The sequence below is a fragment of the Chenopodium album genome, chromosome 6, assembly GCF_948465745.1.
Source record: "Chenopodium album chromosome 6, dcCheAlbu1.1, whole genome shotgun sequence".
NCBI lineage: Eukaryota > Viridiplantae > Streptophyta > Magnoliopsida > Caryophyllales > Amaranthaceae > Chenopodium > Chenopodium album.
This window is the reverse complement of record NC_137839.1, coordinates 54,791,631-54,802,167: the sequence shown is the minus strand read 5'-3', so window position 1 is coordinate 54,802,167 and position 10,537 is coordinate 54,791,631. Positions and strand designations below refer to the sequence as shown.

The 10,537-nt window shown below is 34.0% G+C and overlaps 1 long non-coding RNA gene across 1 annotated transcript; it reads left to right on the top strand.

Annotated features, from left to right (window-relative positions):
- Positions 1-5,770: 5,770 nt before the first annotated feature.
- Positions 5,771-6,722, top strand: LOC145634914 (uncharacterized). The gene is made up of 2 exons (XR_014113682.1): positions 5,771-6,059; positions 6,546-6,722. It is a non-coding gene; the product is annotated as an uncharacterized LOC145634914 (long non-coding RNA).
- Positions 6,723-10,537: the final 3,815 nt, after the last annotated feature.

Below are 10,537 nucleotides of genomic sequence, written 5' to 3'. Positions count from 1 at the left end.
GGGCATCCAAGATGCAAAACACTGTTGCATTATCTACATCTGAAGCAGAGTATATAGCAGCGGCAGCATGTTTCTCACAAATGTTATGGGTAAAGCAACTGGTAACAGATTTTGGAATTTTGTTTAATGTGTTCCTATTTACTATGATCATACCAGTGCTATATGTATTTGTAAGGATCCAGTTCAACATTCAAAGGTAAAACACATCCACATTAGGCATCACTTTCTAAAAGATAATGTGGAGCAAGGGAATATAAAGTTAGAAGTTTGTTAAACCGAAAAATTAAATTGCAAATATTCTAACCAAGCCCTTAAACAGAGAAAGGTTTGAGAAATTGAGATTGGAACTTGGGATGATCAAGCTGACTTGATTGCACCTGAAGTTCCAAGATATGGCAATATCAAAAATAGTGTAAACAGAGCAAAAAGAGCATTTAGTACAATTATGGTGTGCTAAACATAGCTGAAGTGTCACCGTTGGTGAATTCCTAAAGGTTAGTTCACAACACTCTAATATGTGTGTAATTAGTAATGTACATTGCATATGAGTGTAAAGCGTGTTCCAAATACGTATTTTCTTTTTGAAAATTAATGCATTTTTAAAAATAAATTGAATGTGGAAAGAAAACGAATTTTAGAAAGAATTTGATTAAAAATCCTATTTAAATTTCAAAATAAATTGAACTTGTTCAATTAATGACCAAACGACACTAAACTTTCCATTTATTTCACACCGGTAAAGGCATCTTTCACTCACCTTACATCATCACTGTCAAATAATATTTAACCTCTGTGAAAATATCTCTCAAAACTTCTCAAATATTCCAAAAATTCGAACCCATGGCAATCATCACTTCCCTAAGCTCCTCTGAAAATTCCCAAAATGAGCCAAAATCAGAACCCAGAATTGTATCCCCTTTAACCATAGTTTCCTACAAGGAATAAGAAAAAACTCGAATCGAAACTGCACCAACCTCATCCACTTCAAACAAAAACCCTAAAGAGAAGAACCCATCAGACAAGGAAGTGGAAACCTCTAACATCTTTGAAGATTTAAGGAGTGGAAAGAAAAGAGAAACAAAGAGAAGTCAGTGGAGGAACATATCTAGGAGGTCGAGGATTTTGTGGTTGGAACTGCAGAATCAGAGGGGGAAGACGATCCAATAGAGGAAGATTTTACGGCTGATCAATAAAAGCTTGAGACTCAAGCTGGAAGGTATGTAGTTGGCCATAGAATTGATTTATCTTGGTGTAGAAAAGCTAGGTTTCTGGAATTTTAGGATTTGATCAAGTTCAAGGGGTGGGAGTTTTTGCTATCTAAGGCTTCAAATAATTGCATACATCCTGTTGCTATGAATGAATTCTGTCAAAATTTTGAAGTGAAGCAAGGGGTTATGTCAAGTGAAGTGAATGCAATAAAAATTGAGTTTGATGTAGAAACCCTAGGCAAAATTTTGAAAGCTCCTACAAAGGGGTATGAAACTTATGTGAAGGGTAAATCAACTATGAAGATAGCAAACTTGTTAGGTGAAGTTGTTCTAGATTATCAACTATGAAGACAAGACTTTTTGATAATGCCAAAAGGGGAAAAATAAAAGGCAAACTTAGAGGTGAAGTTATTCTAGGTTCCAGTTGAGAAAGTATCAAAAATTTCTTCTGATATCGATGCTAGTAGTTTAGATTGTTTTTATGTCTTATTTTTATCTTTGTTTTTGCTTTTGTTATTTCTATCTTTAATTTAGTTGTATGTTTACTTTATGCCAATAAACTAAAAATTGCAAAAATACGCCCCTTCTATTGTTTTAACTTTTCTTGGAAGTTTTCTTAACTTTGTCATCATCAAAAAGGGGGAAATTGTTGAATCTTATAGGTTTTGATGATGATGGACTTAAGCTTAAAGCAAACTTCGAACTAATAAAAGGTTTTTTTATAGTGTATAACTAGAATAGGTGAAGTTGACCTTAGAGGTGGAAGAGTAGCCTAATCTAAGAAGACATGAAGAAATTTTGTAGAAAGGTTAAACAAGATAGAAGAAGAGTTCCCTAATAAGAACTTAGTTCTCTAACAAGAACTATCTAAGTTCCCTAACAAGAACGTTCCCTAACATGAACTTGAAGACAACAAGTTAAGGTGTTGACTTGGTCTGCGTTGAAGACAGCAAGTTCTGGAGGAACTTAGCTTGCAAAGTTCCAATTTTAAACTAGAGTACAAGTGACAGCAGGAACTTAGTCCTGGTCTGCGTTAAGCCCAAGCATCCTATGTTTACAAAATATTGGCACAACAAATTTATTTAGTTAATTTTTTATCTTTTGGATTTAATGTAAATATGATAAGTATGCTTAACGCATGAAACCTATTAGAAGCGTGTCATAGAGCTTGGAAAATTTATTTAAATAGGAAAGTTTAGAAAAAGATAAGTTTTTAAGAAAAAAGATTTTCTAAAAGATTTGCTTCTTAAAAACTGATTATCAAAAGATATTATGATTATCTATCTTAAATAAGTTTTCCAAAAAGATTTTCTTTATAATAGATTTACTTAAAATCAAGTTTTGAGATTTTGTTAATTTAACATGTTTATCTTTTTGAAAACCCTACTTGCTATACGAGCTAGTCTTGTATAAATAGTAGATTGAAAACTCATTTCTTTGTTTTCTGTGAGTCTATGCATGAAGGAATCGAATTGTGCTTAATTGTGTAAGTTTGTCAAGCTTATAATCTTTGTCATATTAGTTTCGGCTTTCATGTTTGGCTTACCTTTCATATACTAGCTTAGGAGTCTTGGTTGGGTTCTTGGGTGAGTGTGTAAAACATTCTTTGCATACAGTTGTGTAAGCTTCTAGTGTGAAGCTAAGAGGTAGTACATAGAGAGTATGAGTGAATCAAAGTGTGGGACTTAGATTGGGTAGGATAGGGTCCTACTATGTAGCAAGTTCAGTGTGGAACTTGTGAGTAAAGGGCTGAGTATAATAGGTCGTAAGTGAAGGAGTTATGTGTTCAATAAGTGCAACTACTAGATATATCAAGGATCACTATTATGGAGATAATAAGTTCTTTCTTTTGGCTCGTCGTTATCTATTGCTAAATTATGATCAGTTATCTTTGGGCTAGTCAAATAGTACAAAGCCCGCTTGAATGGATCCTATGAGGTCACACACAAGGGTATTGGGTTAAGCAATTTAGAGGCCCATCTATGGGCCTCATAAGCAAGCAAGTAATTATGAATTGAGTTGGGCTAGTATAGTTAGATTCGAGTTAGGTTTTGGGCTTTGTCATGGACTCTTATTTAGAGATGAGATCTATAAATAAGATCCATGCCTAAGGTTGATTAATTAAGTCATAATCAACTTACAGTAGATTGTGAATCAAGGCAACAAAATCCCAAAACCCTCTAACTCTCTCTCTAACCCACGACTCTCACTCTTCTCCCCCTTGGACTCACGGCCGGCCACCCCTAGTGGCGCGTGTGGTGGTTCATGGTTGGTTCGTTGCTCGTTCTTCTCCATAGAAGGTCAATTGAAGGGTTCAATTGCAACTAACTAGCATTAGTGGAGGTCTTAATCCGTTCCCGTGGACCAAGTAGAGGAATCACATTTGAGGTTCTTTGCCTCCCTTGTTCTTGTACGATCACACGTGGAATCACGCTACAAAGGTATTAATTCTAATTCTTTATGTGTTATGCATCATCTTGGGATTAGGTGCTATATGAATATGATTCATGTTTTCCGCAATTGTATTTATAAACTCCTACAGTGGTTATCAGTAAGCCTATGCATGTACATATATTGAATATTATTTAATTCTTTGATAATCCACAATTTTAATTCAATTAGGAAGGAGAATGATTTAATTATGGGTCAATTACTATTTTAAATGTTATTTAACAATATAGAATCATTAAAAGTTATTTTATTTGCTCCAAATTACCCATCAAAAGATCAAAATTTGACCTTGATTCACTCGAAAATTTCGATCCCCCAACCCTAATTTTCAAAAATTTCGAAAGCATAAACCCTAATTTGTGAAATTTGTGTTTTGTTTTTTATTTCATTCAGTTGTTATGTGTTTAATGAATTTAATCTATTTGATTTCATGCTAAATTATATATTTTCATGATCAAATTATTTAATCTAAGAGTTAAATTAAATTGGGGATTAATTTCATGAAGAACTCTAATATCTAGATTAATAAGATTTAATTTTGAAATTAATCGGACCATATTAAGTTAATTTAATTTTAATAAAAATTGTTTTTTTTTATTTAAATTAAAATAAAAAAGGGGGTTTATGCGCGGCAATCGCGGCAAGGTGGCGCAGCAATGGTGGCTGCCGCTGTAGGTGGTCAAGAGGGAGGGGCAGGGTGGGGCAACAGGTCGAGTCAACCAAGGGAAGCAACAACAGCACCGTGCAAGGGTTGCCCGACACTAATGCTGCTGCTATGCATCGCTACAACCAGCGTAAACCTCACGCTGTACGACCATTGTGGCCGGCTTTGGCTGGCCACACCACGGTGGCTGGTGCACGAATTTCAAAAAAAATTATTTTAATAAAAATCAGATTTAAAAATTAAAATTTAAAAGATGAGTTTTGTTTTTTGAAAAGATAATTAACTATGTTAAAGTTGTTAATTTTGTTAAGTTTGGATAATTATGGAGCAAAAGATTCTATTTGGATAGTGATTGATTGAATAATGATAATATCCCATAATTAATTTGGATAATAATTGATTTAAAATTATGTGATTGGCTAGGCAATTAGGATAGAATCTCGTAAATTAGTTACGATAATCATGGAAAATAAATATGATTTATCTTCCATAATAAAAATATGATTTGATTCTATCCCTTGCCTAAAATAAAATATATATAATATTTTATGGATGGTTAGAAATAATATGTGATATTATCTTATTGCAATTATTTAATTAAAATATGAGATATTTAGAGCCATGTTTCTTAATTATGAACATGTGATGTTTTATAGGAAAGCATGATGAATGATTTATTATGTGGCACTTTATAATATATGATATTATTTATTGCTATATAAAGACTAGTATTGCCCATAGATTCTAAATATGATCTGCGCATCGTTTCGTATTTTTGTAATCTAAATACGGTCTGCGTACCATTAAGTATTTTTATAATTTATTTTACTTTTTTTAAGTAGTAGATAGAATAGAATAATATTACAGGTTGCAGTTGATCCAAGAAGCCAATGGAGTGGAGACCCAAACGAATAAGAGGATGAGATCCATGAATATTCAAGTGGGAGTTTTTTTTTTTTTTCATTATTAGTTTTCTTAGGATTAAGGGGACATACTATGTCATGTTTTATTTATGCATTAGTAGATTATGCATGTTAGATTTATTTTATGATTACTGATGATGCGCTAGAGTTCACTAAATAATCACAACATAATAAATCTAGGTCCCATTAATATTGAGGTTGCTTTTCCAATTGAATACCCAACAATCCTTAGATACACTACTACAAAAACTGGAAAAGGGCCCCTAATAAGAGATCCGTTATCTTAATCAACGGGTATGTTTGATGTAAGAGATCCTTTAATAGAGATAGCGGGTCTCTTATAATCCCTTGGGCCCACAACTTTATTAAGAGGAGTGAGATAAGAAACCCAGTGTAAGAGCAACGGGTCTCTTATAAGCCCTTGGACCCAAAACTTTATTAAGAAGAGTGAGATAAGAAACCCATTGTAAGAGCAACGGGTCTCTTACCTTCTTTTTCACTTCTCATTATTTATGCGTGTTAATTGTGTCATCCTTTTGCTCAATCTCTCTCCTCTGCATCTCGTCACCGACATTATATTCCTTTGCAATTTTTTTCATCACAAACTCATTTCTCTTTCACCTCCAATTTATTCCCTCTCATCAATGGCTTCTTCTGCTTCTTTTTTTTCCACCTTCATCAACGCCTTATTCGAGCATATGAATGCTCCTTGTATTTTGAGAAGTCTCCACCTCCAAGATCCCTCTTTACTTAGCCTCCGATGATAGATGCAAAGTGCTTCAGTGTAATAAGATCTAGATTTAAGCATTTAAGGTACAGTTTTTGCAAATTTCACTGAGTATGTTCGAATTTCTTTTTTTTTTCCTGGGTTGTTTTAAGTTAGCGATGGTGGTGGGTAGACGTTTTTGGTTTGTTGTGTGAGTTGTTTTCGTTTGATTCTTAGCTTATTTTGTGATTTGGTATTTGTTTTATTTTCGGTTTGTTTTGTGGTTCGAATTTTGTTGTTTGTTTTTAGGTTGATTGGATTTTGGTTTAATTAAGATTTGATGGGTTTTGTATAATTTATTTAGAAAATATTGAAATTGGCTAAATTGACAATGTTTAGTTGGAATTTCGGAATACCCAATTTTATCATAGAGTTGTAATTGATTTGGTAAGTGTTCATTTGATGAATTCTTATTTTTCTAATATGATTGTTTGATAATGTAAATATTACTCAATTCAATTTAGTTTTTAATTTATATGCTTTATTTTTCTTTTCGCTTCATTGTCTGATCTTGTCAAAATTCCTAACCCCAGAAATTCAAAGAGACCAAGAGTAGTAGATCTTGTCGAAATTGCGTAAGATGGAGTAGTACTCGAGCGTAATTATAATTGTAAATTTTAGTGACTTTAAATATTTTTGTGTTAATTTTTCTTGAATTTTATGTTGGTTTTTTTTTTGTATCTTATCTAAAAAAATTTTATCCCAAGCTATTTCATATGGTCTAAAAGTATTTTTAGGCAAAGTATTGTAAATTACAATCTTTTTAATTTTCCGCCAATTTATATAGAGCACAAAAATGAAATATTCAAAATTCAAATGCAAACCATGTCAAAAGAAAATTCCTATTGTTTTTTTTATATAAAAACAAAGAACAAAGAAACCCGTTAATTGACATGACATATCTATTTGACCACCAAACATACCCCTTATCTCAATCAACAGGTTTTTTTCCACCTAAATTATCAATTTTCAAACTTATGTAACAGACCTGCTATCACTAACAACGGGTCTCTTTGTCCTCACAAATAGACCCCTCTAAGGAATGGGTCTCTTTATCAAACAAACCCCTGTGATAGAGACCCATTGTAAGGTGGTCTCTCAAGCATATTTTAACGGGTCTCTTTGCCATTTTTTGTAGTAGTGATAGTGAGTGATAGGTCGGCCTCCGCAGAGTGTGACTCGTTATCTTAGGTATTGTGGGGTAGATCACGCTCTACACATTTAATTGGTTATACTCAACAAGGTTACTTAAAGGGTTTAGAACCTTGAAGCTAAGGATAATAAGTAAACATGTGATAGGTAATTATTCAACCAAAAATTACAAGAGTTGTAATCAGTAAAGAGTTTACTCACCTTGAAAATGTGATGCTTGATAGTAAGGCCTCAGTCCGGTCAATTATTACACAAATAAAGGGTCTTGGAATCATTTAATTCAATAGGGATCAATTAATATTGAATAAATTCTTTAAAGTTACCAATCCTATATACCGTATGGTACTTTAAATTAATTAAACATAATTATTAAACTTTGCCTCGTTTTGTTTTTGTTTGTAGATGAATAACCTTTACACACAACACTATTTTGCCAAACAAATTGAAATTAAGGCTGAATCTCATAAACTTCAAGGAATGGGAAAACGAGTTGAGAAATGTTCTTAGAAGTCAAAGGGTTGAAGCTCGTTTATATATACCCATTGAGAGCAGATATACTATTGGTTTTACTCCTGAAAGGCATGAAAAAGATGTTTCGAATGTAGAGAAAATAAGGAATCTCATTTTAGAATCTATTTTAACTTGTTGGAAAAGAAGGTTCAAACATTATGAGTTAACCAATTTGCATGAATGTCTTCGTGCCATCTATCGAGGTGGCATTAGGGCATTAGGAAGTGGAGGCATCAACAACCACAATGTTAGAGAGGTCGTTAATTAGATACCTTATATTTACTACTCCTGGACTAAGAGTGCAAGGTTTGAGACTTACAAAATTCATTGTAAGATTATGGCTAATAAACTCATGTGTGGTCAATCAGTTAGGACCTATGTCAATGAACTGATTGGATTATTCAATCGGATGGATATCCTAGGGAGACCGATCGATGATGACTCTGCACATGATACTATTATGTTCTCGCTCCATGATGGATTTTTTCTAGCCAGCTTATTCATGATGATTAAGGCTCGATAGTGACATTAGTCAACCTCTTGGTCAACATTTCAGAGGAGTACTTGAAGAAGGAGGTAAGCCAGTGCTTCTATTGTGGTAGGTGGTCTTGCCACACGCTTGGGTGTCCCCATTATACACACCAGTGAAAACGAAAGGTAAAGAGTTGCCTAATGTTTTTGTTGTAAAAATTAATCTTACTTCTTATTTAAATTGGGTATTCGATACCGGGTGTGGTCCTCACATTGTTTATAACATGCAGGGCCTAGGCGGGAGTAGGAAGTTAGCAAAAGGGGAAGTCACACTTCAAGTAGGAAATGGAGCAAAAGTTGCTGCACTTGCTATTGGAGATTATCATTTAAGACTTCTAATCTTGTTTTGGTGCTTAATAAATGTTATTATGTTCCAACAATTACCAAAAACATTATTTCAGTTCCAATTTTAGATAATGAAGGTTTTTCTTTTGAAATAAGAGACAAGTGTTGTTTTTTCCAAAGATAATATGTTATATGCTAAAGCGAAATTGTTTAATGGCTTGTATGTCTTAGATAATACAACTTATGTCTACAACATAAATCATAAAAAGCAAAGAACAAATGGATCAAACCAACATACCTATGGCATTGTAGGCTTGGACATATTAACCAAAAGCGCATCCAGAAATTATATAAGGAACGACTCCTTTCAACATTTGATTATGAATCATTTTAAAATTGTGAGTCATGCTTGTTTGGTAAAATGACTAAGTCAACCTTTACGGGTATAGGTGAGAGAGCTAGTGACCTTTTGGGACTCATACATACAGATGTGTGTGGACCAATGAGTTTAAAAGCTAGGGTGGATTTATTTACTTCATTACATTCATTGATGATTTAAGTACATTTGGTTACATTTACTTAATGAAGAAAAAGTTGGAAGCCTTTGAAAAGTTCAAAGAATTCAAGAATGAAGTACAAAACCAACTTGAGAGAACAATAAAAGCATTACGATCTGCTTGTGGTGCTGAATATTTAACCCAAGAATTTGGTGAACATCTGATTAATTGTGGAATACTTTCACAATTGACCTCTCTAGGGACGCCGTAGTTAAATGGTGTGTCAAAAAGAAGGAATAGGACCTTGCTGAATATGGTTCGATTCATGATGAGCTTTACTGATCTTCACATATCATTCTGGGGATATGCATTAGAAGCAGCTGCTAAAGTACTGAACAAGAAACCGTCCAAAGCAGTTAAAAAGACATTATATGAGATATGGAATGGAAGAGCTCCAAAGTTGTCTTGTCTGAAGATTTAGGGATGTGAAGCCTATGTAAAACATTTACAATGCAACAAACTACACCCTAAGTCAGACAAATGTTTCTTTGTGAGTTACCCCAAAGAGACAAGAGGGTATTACTTCTACAATAACGAAGATAACAAAGTGTTTGTTGCTCGCGATTGTGTCTTTCTAGAAAAGGAATTCCTCTCTAGAAAGCCAAGTTGGAGTAAAGTAGTTCTCTAAGAAATTTGAGACGAGCACCTAATGGATGTGGATGACACCACGTCAGAGGCAAGGGTGTATAATCATGCGTCGGAGCAAGCTAATTCGACTAGCGAGACTCCTATCGTCCCACTTGAATTTAATTCTTGCAAAAATCTTCAAAGAGTTGAAGAGAACATTTCTATTGTTGCTCCTACCCCACGTAGGTCTGCCAGAATTAAAACAAATAGTTTGTTAAAGTTCTGTTAATTGAGGATTTTGAAATCTTCTTATTGGATAATGAGGAACCTGCAACCTACAAGCAAGCTTTGGCGAGCCCCAACTCACATAATTGGCCTGAGGCCATGAAATCCGAAATAGAATCAATGTCTAAAAATGCTGTGTGGACCCTGGTGGACTTGCCTAATGGGGTAAAACCTATTGGTTACAAGTGGGTTTAAAAGATTAAAACAGACTAGGATGGAAATTCCTACATCTATAAAGCAAGATTGGTTGTAAAAGGGTACAGACAGATTCATGGTATTAACTGTGGTGAAACTTTTTCCCCAGTAGCAATGCTTAAGTCCATTCAAATTCTTCTAGCGATTGCTACATTTTTCAATTACGAAATTGGCTTATCGATGTCAAAATTGCCTTCTTGAATGGGTTCTTGACGGAGGAAGTGTATATGACAAAACATGAGGGTTTTAAAGATCTAAAAAATCTTATAAAAGTATGCAAACTTCAAAATCCATTTATGGATTGAAGCAAGCATCGAGGAATTGAAAACTTCAAACAGTTTGGTTTTCTCAAAAGCGAAGAGGAACCATGTGCATACAAGAAGTCCAGTGGGAGCAGAATAGTTTTCTTAGTCTTGTACGTAGATGACATCCTTCTCACGGGG